This window comes from Capra hircus, chromosome 22, assembly GCF_001704415.2.
Source record: "Capra hircus breed San Clemente chromosome 22, ASM170441v1, whole genome shotgun sequence".
Lineage (NCBI taxonomy): Eukaryota > Metazoa > Chordata > Mammalia > Artiodactyla > Bovidae > Capra > Capra hircus.
In genome coordinates this window covers 23,887,822-23,904,317 of record NC_030829.1, presented here as the reverse complement: position 1 = coordinate 23,904,317, position 16,496 = coordinate 23,887,822, and the positions used below count along the sequence as shown (strand labels likewise).

General features: G+C 38.0%; 1 long non-coding RNA gene across 1 annotated transcript in view; it reads left to right on the top strand.

The window, feature by feature from the left end:
* LOC108633370 overlaps positions 1–10,818 on the top strand; it is a 244,151-nt gene extending 233,333 nt beyond the window's left edge. The window contains exon 3 of the long non-coding RNA XR_001917032.1: positions 10,763–10,818. This is a non-coding gene — a long non-coding RNA (uncharacterized LOC108633370). The remainder of the gene's footprint in view (positions 1–10,762) is intronic.

Here is a 16,496-nt window from a genome sequence, read left to right as displayed (position 1 = left end):
TTAACATGCTCTGGGAGCTGAGCTCTCATACAGCAGTCACACAGCACTCTGAGGTCCATGCAGCTTTGAAAACAGGGCAGTGCTGAGCAAACTCAAGGAAAGAGTGAATCTGCGAAGAGTTTCTTATACTTGTAGAACTTAGGTTATTTCTCCAGTAAAATGGGATCATATCTTCTGCTTTATAAAGGTGTTTCTTTTTATTATAAACAATCGCTTGATAGCTTCATAGACTTTACTGTGTATTAGGAAGGATTCTAAACAGTTTCTAAACATTTATTTATATAATCGTTTATAGCAGCCCTGTGAGGCAAATAGGATTAATACCTTCATTTAATACACGAGGAAGGTAACAAGGTAAGACACAGAGAAGTACTTTCCTGAAGGTCACTCAGCTAGAAAGTGGAGATCTGAATTCTGAAAGCCATATTCTATACTCTCAACCACTATTCCATACTGTATTTCATCTAAAAGTTTATGAAATTATCCATGTGAAAATATTTGGACTCTGACATCTATAGTTGTTAATACTTTCTGCAATTCTGGCTTCATTTCATTTGTCTTCCATTTGTTGGGCAGAAATGCAGGTATTTTATTCCCCCCTGTGTTGGTAAAACTGAAATAGAGAGCAGGCACTTATAGGAAATATAAAATTCTAAGTGTCTAATATATTTTCATATCATGTCACATAATGTGACATATTAGACTGTGGTGGAATGCCAGGCATTGGAGTTATATATGACTTGGGAATGGAGACTGACAGGTTGTCATTACAGCTGTGCCAAATTTCTGTGATAATGGTGAACCCTTGCAAATTTCATTTTCTGGTTTTGCAGATTGCCAACACATTGACTCTTCCCCTATGGTTTCCCTTTGGGAAAGACAGAATTGAATTTAGTCAAACTGATAATTGTTCATAATGGAAATTTAAAGGGCTAAAGAGCCTGCATTTGGATATGGGCTTCAATAATTTGAAGAAAATCATTTTCCATCTCTATACGTAGGATATAGAGACTGATGAGGTAGTTTATCACAGCACTGAATTGTAGATGAGGGTGCCTAATGATGCAGGTCATTCAAATTATGAGTTAAGTGATAACATTTAGTGTCTATATTTAGAACAGAGAATAGGGTCCTGTGTTTCATGGGAGGTCTGGCAACATTCTTGTCATCTACCTACTAGATGCCAGAGCAAACCACCCCCACCTCCATTCCCCAATTATGGTGATCAAAAATATCTCTAGATTTGGATGCAAAGTTGCCTCTGTTTGATAATCACTGATTTAGACCAATAGAATTTTTGATTCTTTGAGAGTAAACTGCTAAGATCAATAACACCTTTGTACATGTTTTAAGACTGTAAATTCTTTGAGGATAGTATCTTTGGGACCAAAATACCAAGCTTATAATTCCAAGCATATTGCAATAAATTAATTGTTATGTATCCTTTACTAATGTTATTTTTAATATAAATAAGCTTAAGTTATACCACTGGCAGAGCCTTTGAGAAATTATGTATTTTCACCCCATTTTTAAAGTTTATGTAATGAATCCTTCTAAATAATAATGTATGATAAATATAGGGTGTTTTATTTGTACAGAGCATCTTCATACTCAATATTTTCTTTACTTTTCCCAGTAACTCCAAAGAGAGCTTTTTTAAAACCCATTTTATTGATGAGTAAGTGGAGACTCAAGAAGAGTAACTTTTGCCTATTTTCTATGAGTTAGGGAGATCAGAAAATAGCACCATTTGGAGTAATTTTAGACGAGCAGAGTTTTCTTGCTTATTAGAACCCTTCAGTAGTGCTCTATCTTGTGTATAAGCTTTTTTTCCATCCTTGAGAACAGTGCCAATGACTCATGCCTGTTTCTTTCTCCTGCTCTCCTAAGTCTAAATCCACTTGTCACCCTTCCCTACTTCGACACTGGTTGTTTGTCCTGGGACCTTGTGGAAACCAAACATCTGTCTCTATACCCTCAGGTGATCTTGTCTAATTATGTTACATCAGGACAATTCTGGAAGCTTAGTATGTCAAGTCTCTAACTTTACAGCTGATAAGCTGCATAAGCCATTCCCATCGCTATTCTCAGTCTCAAATAGATTAGATCTCTAGGCCCTTAAGCATCTTCCAGCCCTGTTTATCTTGTAGTCAAGACCCTAGAAATTAGTCTTCCAGAAAATGGCTCTTGAATCCAGATTCTTCAAGGTGATGGTACCTGTGTAACCTTGATATGAAGCCTCCTACACTGCGTAATATTGTCATCACAAGGATAGCCCTCTTCACTAGCTTAGATTGTGAAATTTATGTTTCAGTATAATGAATGAACATTTTTCCTATGGTAATAACTTTTTTTCCCTCCCTTTGTGAAAACTGCAAGAACCCTCTTTATGGAGAGATAATCGTATTTTAGCAGTGCCACTTACTGTGCCCAGTAAAAGTCCCAAGGATGTGATTATCTCTTAATAACCCTAAAGCCTGTTATGTATCATGTTGTATTGTTATTTACCTTGAGTGTATGTGTGGGAACCCATTAGTGATCTCTGTGGTTGGTATTGTACGTCATGATAATGACAGAAGCATCAAATGACCATTTGTTTGCTTGTAGATAGACAGCATGATTAGAAATGCATCCCACTTTCCACTGGAAAATGCATTTCAATGTAATCTCATGCATAGTATTAAGTTTAATAACCGGGATTTTAATACTAAATTATGTCAAGTCAAGCTAATGGAAATTGTGCAAATAAACATGGATTATTTAATATCTGTATGACTTTTACCTCCCATGGAAATTTCAGGTTGGGTTTTAGATACCTGAGAAGGAAGTAAAAACTCATAAGAAATACCTGCTGATTCAGTGATGGAAAATGCCATTGATAACTTAAGAGGATAGATGTAAGGAGAAACAATTTAAATATAGTGACTTTTTAGAATATGTAGTCAATGAATGGTGTCTCTTTCACCTCCTGCTATCTTTTTCTGTTCAAATAATGCAGTAATAGTAGACATCATTTATTGAATGCATGCTGTATGCCTGATAGTTTTCATATATTCTTTTATTGTCACAAGAATCTTTCAAGGTGGTTAATATTATTTTTGATTTTCAACTGAGGAAACTGAGATGGTAACGGTTAAAAGGTTTGCTTGAGTTGATGTAGCAGAAAAGTGGTGAAGCTTAGAACCTAATCTGACTTCAGAGCCCGTGTGTTTGTTTACCACTGATTATGTAAAGGCTTATTGCCCTGGAGGATTCAGTGCCATCATATACTTCTAGCTGATGGTGATCATATATACATTATTATTAGATATATACCTGTCTGAGAAATCTGTATGCAGGTCAGGAAGCAGCAGTTAGAACTGGATATGGAACAACAGACTGGTTCCAAATAGGAAAAGGAGTACGTCAAGGCTGTATATTGTCACCCTGCTTATTTAACTACTATGCAGAGTACATCATGAGAAACACTGGACTGGAAGAAACACAAGCTGGAATCAAGATTGCCGGGAGAAATATCAATAACCTCAGATATGCAGATGACACCACCCTTATGGCAAAAAGTGAAGAGGAGCTAAAAAGCCTCTTGATGAAAGTGAAAGAGGAGAGTGAAAAAGTTGGCTTAAAGCTCAACATTCAGAAAACGAAGATCATGGCATCTGGTCCCATCACTGCATGGGAAATAGATGGGGAAACAGTGGAAACAGTGTCAGACTATTTTTGGGGGCTGCAAAATCACTGCAGATGGTGACTGCAGCCATGAAATTAAAGACGCTTACTCCTTGGAAGAAAAGTTATGACCAACCTAGATAGTATATTCAAAAGCAGAGACATTACTTTGCCGACTAAGGTCCGTCTAGTCAAGGCTATGGTTTTTCCTGTGGTAATGTATGGATGTGAGAGTTGGACTGTGAAGAAGGCTGAGCACTGAAGAATTGATGCTTTTGAACTGTGGTGTTGGAAAAGACTCTTGAGAGTCCCTTGGACTGCAAGGAGATCCAACCAGTCCATTCTGAAGGAGATCAGCCCTGGGTGTTCTTTGGAAGGAATGATGCTGAAGCTGAAACTCCAGTACTTTGGCCACCTCATGCGAAGAGTTGACTCATTGGAAAAGACTCTGATGCTGGGAGGGACTGAGGGCAGGAGGAGAAGGGGACGACAGAGGATGAGATGGCTGGATGGCATCACGGACTCTGTGGATGTGAGTCTGAGTGAACTCCAGGAGTTGCTCATGGACAGGGAGGCCTGGTGTGCTGCGATTCATGGGGTGGCAAAGAGTTGGACACGACTGAGCGACTGAACTGAACTGAATTGAACCTGTCTGAGACCAGTGAAGGTGAAAGAAGGTTTGTAACATTGTACAGGAGGTGGAGACCAAAACCATTCCTAAGGGGGGAAAAATGTAAGAAGGCAAAATGGTTGCCTGAGGAGACTTTAAAATAGCTGAGGAAAGAAGAGAAGTGAAAAGCAAGGGAGAAAGGGAAAGATATACCCAACTGAACGTAGAGTTCCAGTGAAGGGAAAGGAGAGATAAGAAGGCCTTCTTAAGTGAACAGTGCAAAGAAATAGAGGGAAGCAATAGAATGAGAAAGGCTAGAGATCTCTTCAAGAAAATTGAAGATCCCGAGGGAACATTTCATGCAAGGATGGGCCCAATAAAGGAGAAAAACAGAAAAGAACTAACAGAAGCAGAAGAGGTTAAGAAGAGGTGGCAAGATTGAAGAACTATACAAAAGGTCTTACTACCCAAATAACCACAGTGGTGTGATCACTCACCTAGAGCCAGACATCTTGGAGTGTGAAGTCAAGTGGGCCTTAGGAAGCATCACTACGTACAAAGCTAGCGGAGGTGATAGAATTCCAGCTGAGCTCTGTAAAAATCCTAAAAGATGACTGTGTTAAAGTGCTGCACTCAATATGACAGCAAATTTGGATAACAATAGTGGTCACAGGATGGAAATGGTCAGTTTTTATTCCAATCACAAAGAAAGGCAATGCCAAAGAATGCTCAAATTACTGTGAATTTTGCTCATTTCACATCCTAGAAAGGTCATGCTCAAAAGTCTTCAAGTCTGGCTTCAGTAGTATGTGAACCAAGAACTTGCAGATGTACAAGCTGGATTTAGAAAAGGCAGAGGAACCAGAGATCAAATTACCAACATTCATTGGAATATAGAGAAAACAAGGGAATTCCAGAAAAACATCTACTTCTGCTTCATTGACTACACTAAAACCTTTGCCTGTGTGGATTAAAACAAACTGAAAAATTCTTAAAGAGATGAGAATGCCAGACCACTTTACCTGTCTTCTGAGAAACTTGTTTATGAATCAAGAAACAACTGTTAGAGCCTTACATGGGACAATGGACTGGTTCAAAATTGGGAACTGAGTAAGACAAAGCTGTATATTGTCACTCTTTTTATTTAAGTTCTATGCAGAGTATATCATGCAAAATGCTGGGCTGGATGACTCACAAGCTGGAATCAAGATTGCCAGGAGAAATATCAACAACCTCAGATATGCAGATGATGCCACTCTAAAGGGAGAAAGCAAAGAGGCACTAAAGAGCCTCTTGAGGAAGGTGAAAGAGTACAGTAAAAAAGTGACTTAAAGCTCAACATTCAAAAAACTAAAACCACAGCATCTGGGCCCATCATTCCATGGTAAGTAGAAAGGGAAAAAGTAGAACCAGTGACAGATTTTATTTTGGGAGCCTCCAGGATCACTGCAGATGGTGACTGCAGCCATGAAATTAAAAGACACTTGCTTCTTGAAAGGAAAGCTATGACAAACCTAGACAGAGTATTAAAAAGCAGAGACAACAGTTTGTTGATAAAGGTCCGCATCGTCAAAGCTGTGGTCTTTCCTGTAGGCATGTAAGGATGTAAGAGTTGGATCATAAAGAAAGCTGAGCACCAAAGAATTGATGCTTTTGAATTGTGGTGCTGGAGAAGACTCTTGAGAGTCCTTTGGACTGCAAGGAAATCAAACCAGTCAATGCTAAAGGAAATCAACTTTGAATCTGGAAGGACTGATGCTGAAGCTAAAGCTCCAATACTTTGGCCACCTGATGTGAAGAACTGACTTGGAAAAGATCCTGATTCGGGGAAAGATTGAAGGCAAAAGGAGAAGAGGGCAGCAGAGGATGAGATGCTTAGATAGCATCATTGACCTAGTGGACATGAGTTTGAGCAAATCCTGGGAGACAGTGAAAGACAGGGAAGGCTGGTGTGCTGCAGTCCATGGGGTCACTAAGAGTTGGCACGGCTTGATTACTAAACAATAACAAGCTGTCACTTGGGAAGGATTATTTTGTCCTGAATAAATTACCAGCATACATTTTAGTTCTAAATAATTGAGCAGGGTGTAGATCAGGACATTTTGTTCTCTAGATTAAAATAATCCTTTTTGACCCAGACTTTCCAGCTGCTGCCTCTTCATAGTTGCTTTTTGCCAAGAAGGTCTACACTTATTCATGGATTTCTGGTTCTTTTGTATAGTGATATAGCCGATGCATTTATGTTTATACCCACTGATTTTGTTCAAAACTCGGATTTGTCCAATCCTTCTAAGCAGAGGTAGATTCATCTATTTATTCATTTGTTCATGTATTAATTTCCTGTCTGTTCTCACATGTGCTTTTTATGGAGTTTCTAATAAAAGCCATCATTAAAATTTAAATATAACTTAAACTTATTACAGCAGCAGGTAAGTGACAAGGATGGTGAAAATGACAGTGTTAGTCGCTCAGTCATGTTTGACTCTTTGTGACCCCATAGACGGTAGCCCGCCAGACTCCTCTGTCCATGAAATTCTCTAGGCAAGAATACTGGAGTAGGTAGCCATTCCCTTCTCCAGGGAGTCTTCCCGACCTATGAATTGAACCCAGTTCTCTTGCATTGCAGGCAGATTCTTTATTGTCTGAGCCAACAAGAACAAGGATATAACATTGGAAAATTTAATAAATTTTCAATAATTTAAAAAATAAATACTTTATGCATATGATGTGCTGACACTTTTTTTTCCCCCATAGGTTATCTCATTCTGCCTTTATAAAAACAGTGTAAGGTGGGAATAAAATTAGTATTATACTCTTTTTATGCACGGGAAATCTGAACTTAAAGGTGAATGGAATGAAAGCCTTTCCATGTGTTCTTGTCCAGAGAGAGGCTGTTATACAATCAGCTACCATGAATGCCTGGTTTCTTTGCTTGAATAAAGCAGCACAAAGGTGGTATTCAGTAATTCCTGTGATTTTAACCCATTTGAAGGAATCTACTTAGGTATCTTCTGCCTGGTTTATCTCTATATGTTGGCACATCTGATGGGAAGTTTTAGCTAAATCCCTCTATACCTGATAAGAATCTGCTGAGTCAAATTTTATTCCAATTAGAATTAAACAAACATTCTTTAACTTTTAAATAAGGCTTTAACACCTCTTAAATAAGGCTTTTAAATAAGGCTAACACTGGCACCCCACTCCAGTACTCTTTCCTGGAAAATCCTATGGATGGAGAAGCCTGGTAGGCTGCAGTCCATGGGGTCGCTAAGAGTCGGACACGACTGAGCGACTTCACTTTCACTTTTAACTTTCATGCATTGGAGAAGGAAATGGCAACCCACTCCAGTGTTCTTGCCTGGAGAATCCCAGGGACGGGGGAGCCTGATGGGCTGCCGTCTATGGGGTCGCACAGAGTCGGACACGACTGAGGTGACTTAGCAGCAGCAGCAGCAACACCTCTATATCCACTGAGGTGTTCACAGACCTTTGTGGATAAATCTTAGATATTACTCTTTACTTTCCAACCTTTCCATCCTGCTTTCCAGTCTCTGGCATCATCCTTTGCTTCATGGCATCTAACAAATCTGATAGAGGTATTCATGGTGTTAGCCCATCCAACAGGTAAATTCTTTAGATAAAATTACCCTTAAGGAACAGTTCCTAAAATGGAAAGGGTGAGTTTTGAACTAAGTAATGTGGATAAGGAGGGGAATTATTTGAAGTATGTGTAGATTTTAGGTACTGACTGCGTTTTTTGTGTGTATACACATCCCTCATGAGACTCTTCATAATGGATGGGAGACTCTTAACAATGTTACTATAGAGTCACTAGTTACCATATGCCAAGTAGTGGACTGAGAACTGAATTACATTATGTTACTTACTTTTCATCTGTTCTTTGAGGCTGAATAGCATTATCCTCCCCACTTTGTAGGTGAAGTTGAGGCTTGTACCAATTAACGAATTTCTCATGATCACGTGGCTAGTAAATAATTTAACCAGCATCCCATCTCAGGCAGCTGCCTCAGAGCTTGTGCTTTTAAACAAGAGGAACATAATTATAATTTAATGAATGAAGTTAGTCTGCTTCCATTTCAGACGGTATCATTCCAGTGGATAATTGTAATCTTTACTTTCATCCTGGAAGAAAAGAAAAAATATATACAAATGTCAAGATCCTAGTAATAATTGAAAATAAAGAATGAAGACTTGCCTGCAGTTTTCCCATTTTTGTTTTTAGGATAACTCTCATTTTAGCTGTTGTTTTTGATGTGTAATCTGGAGTTGTATATAGTGCCAGTAACTGTAAATAGAGGTTTACCTTCTCATCAGTGGGTATCCTTAGTATAATAAAATTAGGATTTGAGATACACACACACATATATATACAGCTGATGACCAATCATATTTAAAAAATCAAATAGTGATGTATTTATGATTCATGGTTAAGTTAATTATAGGATTTGTTTGTTTGTTTCACAGGAAGCACTGCCTTAGGTTTGTTAGAATCATTTGTGGCTCTTTATTTTTGGAGAATATTAAGAACGTAAAGGAAAAAATAAAAATTTAATTTCTAAAATATATAAATGATATAAAGATGTTTGGTTCTTACCTTCCAGACTTATTGATACTGACTTGAAAGTAAAGGTATTAAGAAACTTAATAAAGTGATGACTGTTATGGTACCCACCAGACGATAGTGTAAGCTTAAGAAGTGATAAGGTATTTATGGCTAGTCAAGAGAAGATTCTATTTCTATCTCAATCAAATATACTATGTTTAAGTGTAAATTAGACTAGAATTTTATGGTTAAAGATACTTCTGAGTGGCCTATATATATATATATGTGTATATATATATATATATATACACACACACACACACATAAAATGATATTTTCAATTATAAAAAGACAATTATATTACTCAGAATTAAAGTTGGAGGATATACACATACACGTAGACATGAAGCTACAAATATATATATATATATACACACAAATATAAATATATATATCTGTGGGCTTCCCTGATGGCTCAGACAGTAAAGAGTCTGCCTGCAATGCAGGAGACCTGGGTTCGATCCCAGTCCCTGGGTCAGGAAGATCCCCTGCAGAAGGAAATGGCAACCCACTCCAGTGTTCTTGCCTGGAGAATTCCATGGACAGAGGAGCATGGCAGGCTACAGTCCATGACATTGCAAAAAGTCAGACACAACTGAGCAACTAACACTGTTCATCCATTCTTAGTAATATGTATATATTTTCCTTAGAGAGAAAACTGTTACTTCAAGGAAAAGTACTTTCAGGTAGAAAAGTATTTCACAGTTAAAGTTTAACTTGGTGGATTTAAGAGAAGATATAATGCCATATTTAGAGAAGGAAATGGCAACCCACTCCAGTATTCTTGCCTAGAGAATCCCATGGACAGAGAAGCCTGGTGGGCTCCTGTCCATAGGATCGCACAGAATCAGACACTACTGAAGCCACTTAGCATGCATACAGAATGCCAGATTTATTGGAAGAGTTTTGTTACATTCATTTTACATAATCATAAAATGAACAAAAACAGTGGCATGCCTCCTAGCTGTTTTTCATTATTTTAAATCACTTTCTAACATATTTTCTTAGGAAATGGTCACTCTTACTCAATCTGAATACCTTAGAATATTACAGGCTTCTAAATTTGTTATTACTAAGAAACCGTCAAGTGGTGAAATGACTGCTCAGTAGTTACACAGCAAATCAGGCAGCTAGTTTTATTTGATTTTTTCATTTATTTTGTTTTGTTTATTAGTTTTTTTTAATATCCCATATATAAAGCATGAGTGAAGTCATACAGATTTGTCTTCTTCCCTCTAACTTATTTTACTTAGCTTAATAGCCTCAAGGTCCATCGACATTGTTGCAAATGGCAAGATTCACCTTTTTTACGGCTGAGTAATGTTTCATTGTATATGACTCCTTTTTATTCGTTCATCTGTTCTTGGGCACTTAGGCTGTTTCTGTACCTTGACTATTTAAAATAATGCTAAACGGTGCATATAGTGGTGCATGTGTCTTTTAAATTTGTTACCAGTTTGGAAGAGGGACATGGGGAGGGCAAAATGGGTATAGGGTGACAGACAGAAAGTAAATTTGTGGTGATGAGCATAGATTTTTGGTGGGCATACAAAAGTAGAAGTATAGTGTATACATGAAACATATAGTGTTAACAATCAAGGTTACCTTGATAAAATTAAAATTTTTTTTAAATACATGTTTTAAAAAAAGTTCATACAGCTAGTGAAATACAAGGCATAGAACCCAAACTCCTGTCTCCTAATTTTGGCCATTATATCAAGCCTGAAATCCATACCAACTGTATTTAATTTTTATTTCCTTCTAATTTGTTTAGAATGGAAAATTTTAAGCATTAACTACCTATAAGAATATTTATCCTTGAAAAATATATTTATTTGTATGTTATTTTTTTTTAATTCTAGGAATCATTGACATATAGTAACTCCAAAGCATGTGGCCCCAAGATCTACCCTAAAAGGTAAGCATCCCAAAAGGGAAAACTTTTTCTTACTTGTATTTCACCTTGGATTAGCATCCTTAGTTACTATGGAAACATTAGATCCTTTCCTTAGAGTGATACAGTGAGATCGTTTCTTTATGTTTTTCTGAAAGTTGAAGTTAACAAAAGTAGCAAAGTCATACAAGTTTGAAGCTTGAAAATAGGAAGTTGCACCCTTTCTGGGTTCTTTCTGGAGAAGATACTTGAGGCAGATATTTGGTGGCTCAAATTAATATGATAATTCAAAAAGTTCAGAATTTGGCATCATGGAAAAAGTATTGGGAATAAAATAAAGGTTGTTGCATTTTTGCCCATGACTTATGGAGAGGACATTTTCAGTCAGATCTTCAAAATACTAAGTTAATGAGATCTGCAAATATGGAGGCATTAAAATTGAAGTCTTTTAGGGGTAAAACATGAGTGTTATAAGTTACTATCATGTGTGCCCCCTCTGTCTACACTTGCCCCCTCTGTCTTGAACTTCATATTTTTTTTTCCTTTATAAAAGGTACAGATATATACAAGTAAAACTTACTGTTTTTAGTTTCCTAAGACTGCTGTAACAAAGTACCATGAACTGTGTGACTTAAAACAATGGAAATTTATTTTCTCACTGGGTAGAAAAGAATGAAATCAAAGTGTAGGCTGGGCTGTGCTTTCTCCAAGAGCTGTAAAGGAGAAACTCTCACTTGCATCTCCCATCTTCTGGAAGTTGCTGACAACTTTTGGTGTTCCCTAGCTTGTAATTGTATCACTACAGTCTCTGCCTTCACATGACTTCTCCCCCATGTGTGTTTGGGTCTATATTCCCCCTTCATCACCCTAGTCCAGTATGACCTCATTTTAACTTGATTACATCTGCAAAGACCCTTTCCCCAAATAAGGTCACATTCATGGGTCTCAGGATTAGGATTTCACTGTACCTTTTTGTGGGATATTGTTGACCCATAGTAGGACTTGGCCCTTGAACGTGGCAAGAGTGATATTGAAGTTAACTATAAGTAACTAGACTTTCATGGGGAAAAGTGCTAACCTGGAGGATGGTGGTAGAGTAAAAACTCATCGCATTGCTGTATAGAAAATAAAGAGCTGAGTCACTCTAACAGATGTAATAATTATCAAGAGATACTGATGGCTAAATTGCCTCCCCAGCAATAGAAAACAAAATATTCTGTGATTCAGTATAAGGATTGATACCATTAGGTAATATTAATGCATACTCTTGAGTCTCAGGGAATTTTCTTAACCCCCTCTACTGAAAAAAATATATAGAAAAAATTATTTAATTTGATTTCCCAGATGAGTTTCATAAGCCAAGATTAACTAAGGTATTTTTTTTTTTACCAATAAACTCTTACTCTGTAAAAAGTCACCCCAGAATTCAGTGGCTTGCAATAGTGACCATTTATTATTTCTCATGAGTCTATAAGGTCAGCTAGGTAGGTCTTCTGTTACAAAATAGACTCCCACAGTTTGCTGGGTGTGTCTGTGTGTCTGAGGTCAGTTTGTAGGTTGGGTAGGGGGAAGCTCTGCTCCATGTGGTCTCTCATCCTCCATGGGAGCCAGGCTTCTCTGGCCTTGTTCCAATATATGGGTGTTCTCACACTTGCTGTGAACTACTATTTTTACCTCCTCAGGCAGTAGGAGTGATCTTAAATCATGTTCTAAATGTAATCTAACTACCAGAACCACCTATAAATCTGCCACTGTTCCCTGTTTTCCTTGGATCAATTCCAGGTGTTTAACATGGCTTCATGCATTGGAGAAGGAAATGGCAACCCACTCCAGTGTTCTTGCCTGGAGAATCCCAGGGACGGGGGAGCCTGGTGGGCTGCCGTCTATGGGGTCGCACAGAGTCGGACACGACTGAAGCAACTTAGCAGCAGCAGCAGCAACATGGCTTCAGAAGTTTCAACATTATTTGGCTCTTGCTTAGTTGTCTACCTTTCTTTCTCCCACCCCACACTTTCCAATGTAGGTTCTTCCAACCTGAGTTTCTTTAAATTGCTTAAATATCTCATCTTCTATCTTGCTTTTGCTCATTGTAGGCCTTCTTCCAGGAACAGCCCTTTTGTCCATCATCTCCCTTCTCCTTCCTTTGTGTGATCAACTCATTTATCACTAAATGAAAGCTCAGTTCTTCCAGGAAGCCTTCTATGTTTTCCTTCCTGAGTTAAGCTTCTGTTGGCTGCTGACATCAGTATGAATGACATGATAATCACAGTGTCCTGCAATTGCTTGCCTAATTATCTGTACTCTCCCATCTTGGACTCTGATGCCAGTGATTACATCTTATTGTACATTGTGGTATTCCTAGAATGTAACAGTACACGCACGAAGAATGACTCAGTAATTATTCATGGAAAGAATGAAGGATTCAGTGACATCTTTTCTATTCTAATTCTTCTGTCTTTAAAGGTTTAAGTGGTTGGGCATGTTCAGAATTAATGTTGAAAGGCAGAGGGTCACCTTCCCTCAAATTTTCCTCATTCTCCTTTGTCCCCATCTTACAGAGGGCCCTGGTACCCTCTGGTGCCTTGGCCTTTTGTTGTCTGTAGCCTGTGGAACAGAACAGCTGCAAAATAGTGTGCTTTGGTTCATGCATTTTCTCTCTCTTTTTCTTTTAATTTCAAAAAGGAAAACAAATTTTAATTTGTTGCAAACACTTGAAAATTAGATTTCACATGCAATGATGATTTCCAGATTCTCTTAGAAGAAATCAGATTATTTTCTACTCTGAGCCTGCATTCCCAGGTGGCATGAGGGTTTATTTGAGCAGCAGATGCCTTCCTCTATCTTCAGTTCATCATGCCACATCATTTGCTATCTATATGGCCCTGGCAGGCACTCGAGTTCCCTGGTGGCTCAGTAGTAAAGAATCCGCCTGCCGAAGACTGGGGTTTGATCCCTGGATTGGGAAGATCCCCTGGGGAAGAAAATGGCTACCACTCCAGTAAAAAACCCATGGACAGAAGAGCCTGGTGGACTACAGTCTATCAAGTTGCAAAGAGTCAGACAGGACTTAGCGACTAAAACAAAACAAAACAAAATAAAAGCCCGACTTCTAAGAGTTTGTCTCTTACAAAGAAAGATGATAAGTTTGGTCACTGAACCATTTTGTTGTTCCTTTTGTATTTCTACCAACTAAGTGAAAGCAATTTAGGTTTTGTATTCAAAGCTCTGTGCTTAATTTCCTGCTCAAATACTCAAAGAGATAAACTAATCTCTCCAAAACTCTTTTCTCCCCCACCTGTAAAATGGAGAAATGGAGACTATTGTGTATGAAGTTGCATGAAGTTCCTTTGTTAAAACCACAACATTCCATCTGAACTGTACACATAGAGAAAATTGAAGAAAATAGTTTTTCTGGATTGATGCACATAATTTTCATCTTCTTTTGGATGATATTATTTTAAATAGATTAGGAAAATTAAGTATCAACACATGCTACAACATGGATGAACTTTGAAACCATTATACTAAATGAAAAGAGCAAGCACAACAGGCTCCATATTATATGAATCCATTTATATGAATTTTCCAGAATAGAAAAAATGATAGAGACAGAAAGCGTATTAGTGGTTTCCAAGAACTAAGGAAAGAGAATAATGTGAAGTGGCTGCTCGTGAGCCCACGGTGTCCTTTCTTGGGTGATGAACATCTTCTGGAGTCAGGTAGTGGTGGCGGTGACAGAACCCTGTGAATATACGGAATTGTGCAGTAAATGGCGAACTTCATGGTACGTGCCTGCTCAGTCACTTCAGTCATGGCCCCCTCTGCAACCTGGTGAATTGTAGCCCGCCAGACTCGTCTGTCTGGGTGATTCTCAGGCAAGAATGCTGGACAGAGTTGCCATCCCCTCCTCCAGGAAATCTTCCCAACCCAGGGATCAAACCAACATCTCACGTCTTATGCATTGGCCCAGATTTTATGGTTGTCGTTGTCGTTCAGTCGCTCAGTCATTTCCAACTCTTTTTATGCTACGTGAATATCAGTGAAGTAAAAAAATATTAAATTCATGTTTTAGGGAGACAAAATTTTTCTTTCAAATATGGTGAGTAGGGGGTGTAACAGAATAAGTAGACTCCTTGGGCTGTCACTCAAATCAATAAACACGGTTTTCCTTAAAGTCCTCCTGTGCCCTCTAAAACCAAAGACCAAGTCAGATTTCTGATTGTAAAAATTCATGGTTTATATATGGAATTTAGAAAGATGGTAACTATAACCCTGTATGCAAGACAGCAAAAGAGACACAGATGTATAGAACAGACTTTTGGACTCTGTGGGAGAGGGAGAGGGTGGGATGATTCGGGAGAATGGCATTGAAACATGTATAATATCATGTAAGAAATGAATTACCAGTCTAGGTTCGATGCAGGATGCAGGATGCTTGGGGCTGGTGCACAGGGATGACCCAGAGAGATGGTATGGGGAGGGAGGTGGGAGGGGGGTTCAGGATTGGGAACTCATGTACACCCGTGGTGGATTCATGTTGATGTATGTCAAACCAATACAGTACTGTAAAGTAAAATAAAGTAAAATAAATAAATAAAAAATTAAAAACAAAACAAAACAAAAATCATGGTTTAATCCATCGGTTATGAGAGATGGGGTCAGAGATGGGTTCATGTTTAAAATTCAACTACATCTTCTGTAGCCACACATTCCTCTAACAATAATATAAAGGTACTAATGGCCATTTTGGTGGCAGTCGTGTCCGACTCTTTGAGACCCCATGGATTGTAGCCTACCAGGCTCCTCCGTCCATGGGATTTTCCAGGCAAAGGTACCGGAGTGAGTTGCCATCTCCTTCTCTAATTGTAAGGCATAGGAAGACCAAATGTCAAATCTTTGCCATGGTGCCAGTTACAAAACAGTTCCTCTATTATTTATATATATATATATATATATATATATAAACTCCAATTTATGTATATATATATATATAAATTGAAGTAAAATAGACTTGTAATATTATATAATTGATGTATTTTAATGAGTGTTACTTGGTTGTAAGTATCAGGCTGAAACACGATTTTTGGCAACTCAGCTTTTCCACGGTTACCCTCCCACATCCCCAGTGCCCACTCCACAGGCATCTTGGCCAGAAAGAAAAGCACGGCTAGAATTTCTGCTATCACTTAATGAATTTAATCAGTCCTGTAGGGACTTTGATAAAGCAGGGGAGTATTTAACAGAGAAACATGATTTTTATGCTTCCTGTGTTCCTCATAGTAGACAGAGCCTTCCCTCGCAGAAGTAACATTACCTGTGCTGAGAGGAGCATTAGCATACCATGAGGGTGATGTTAGAACTAAGAGAACACATCCCTGTGGCCTTGTATTAAAATGTGTGTGTGTGCTTCTGAATGCAACTCAGTGTTGTTGTCAGTAAGAAAATAAACTACTGCCTGAAAATGTATGATTCAATTGTCTATCATTTTTATTATTTATGATTTTTTCTGTTTAAACATTGTAGAGATTTTTTACCTTTGGTTTTATCTTCGGAAATTGAAATTAAAATCACAGTGTGGGAATATAGAAGATAATTGAGTTATTCAGTGAAGTATACTATACATTGTAACATTAAGCAGAATTGTTTAATCTTCATTATGAAAAAATGACTGTGTGAATTGCTCCATTTGATACAGTGGTTGC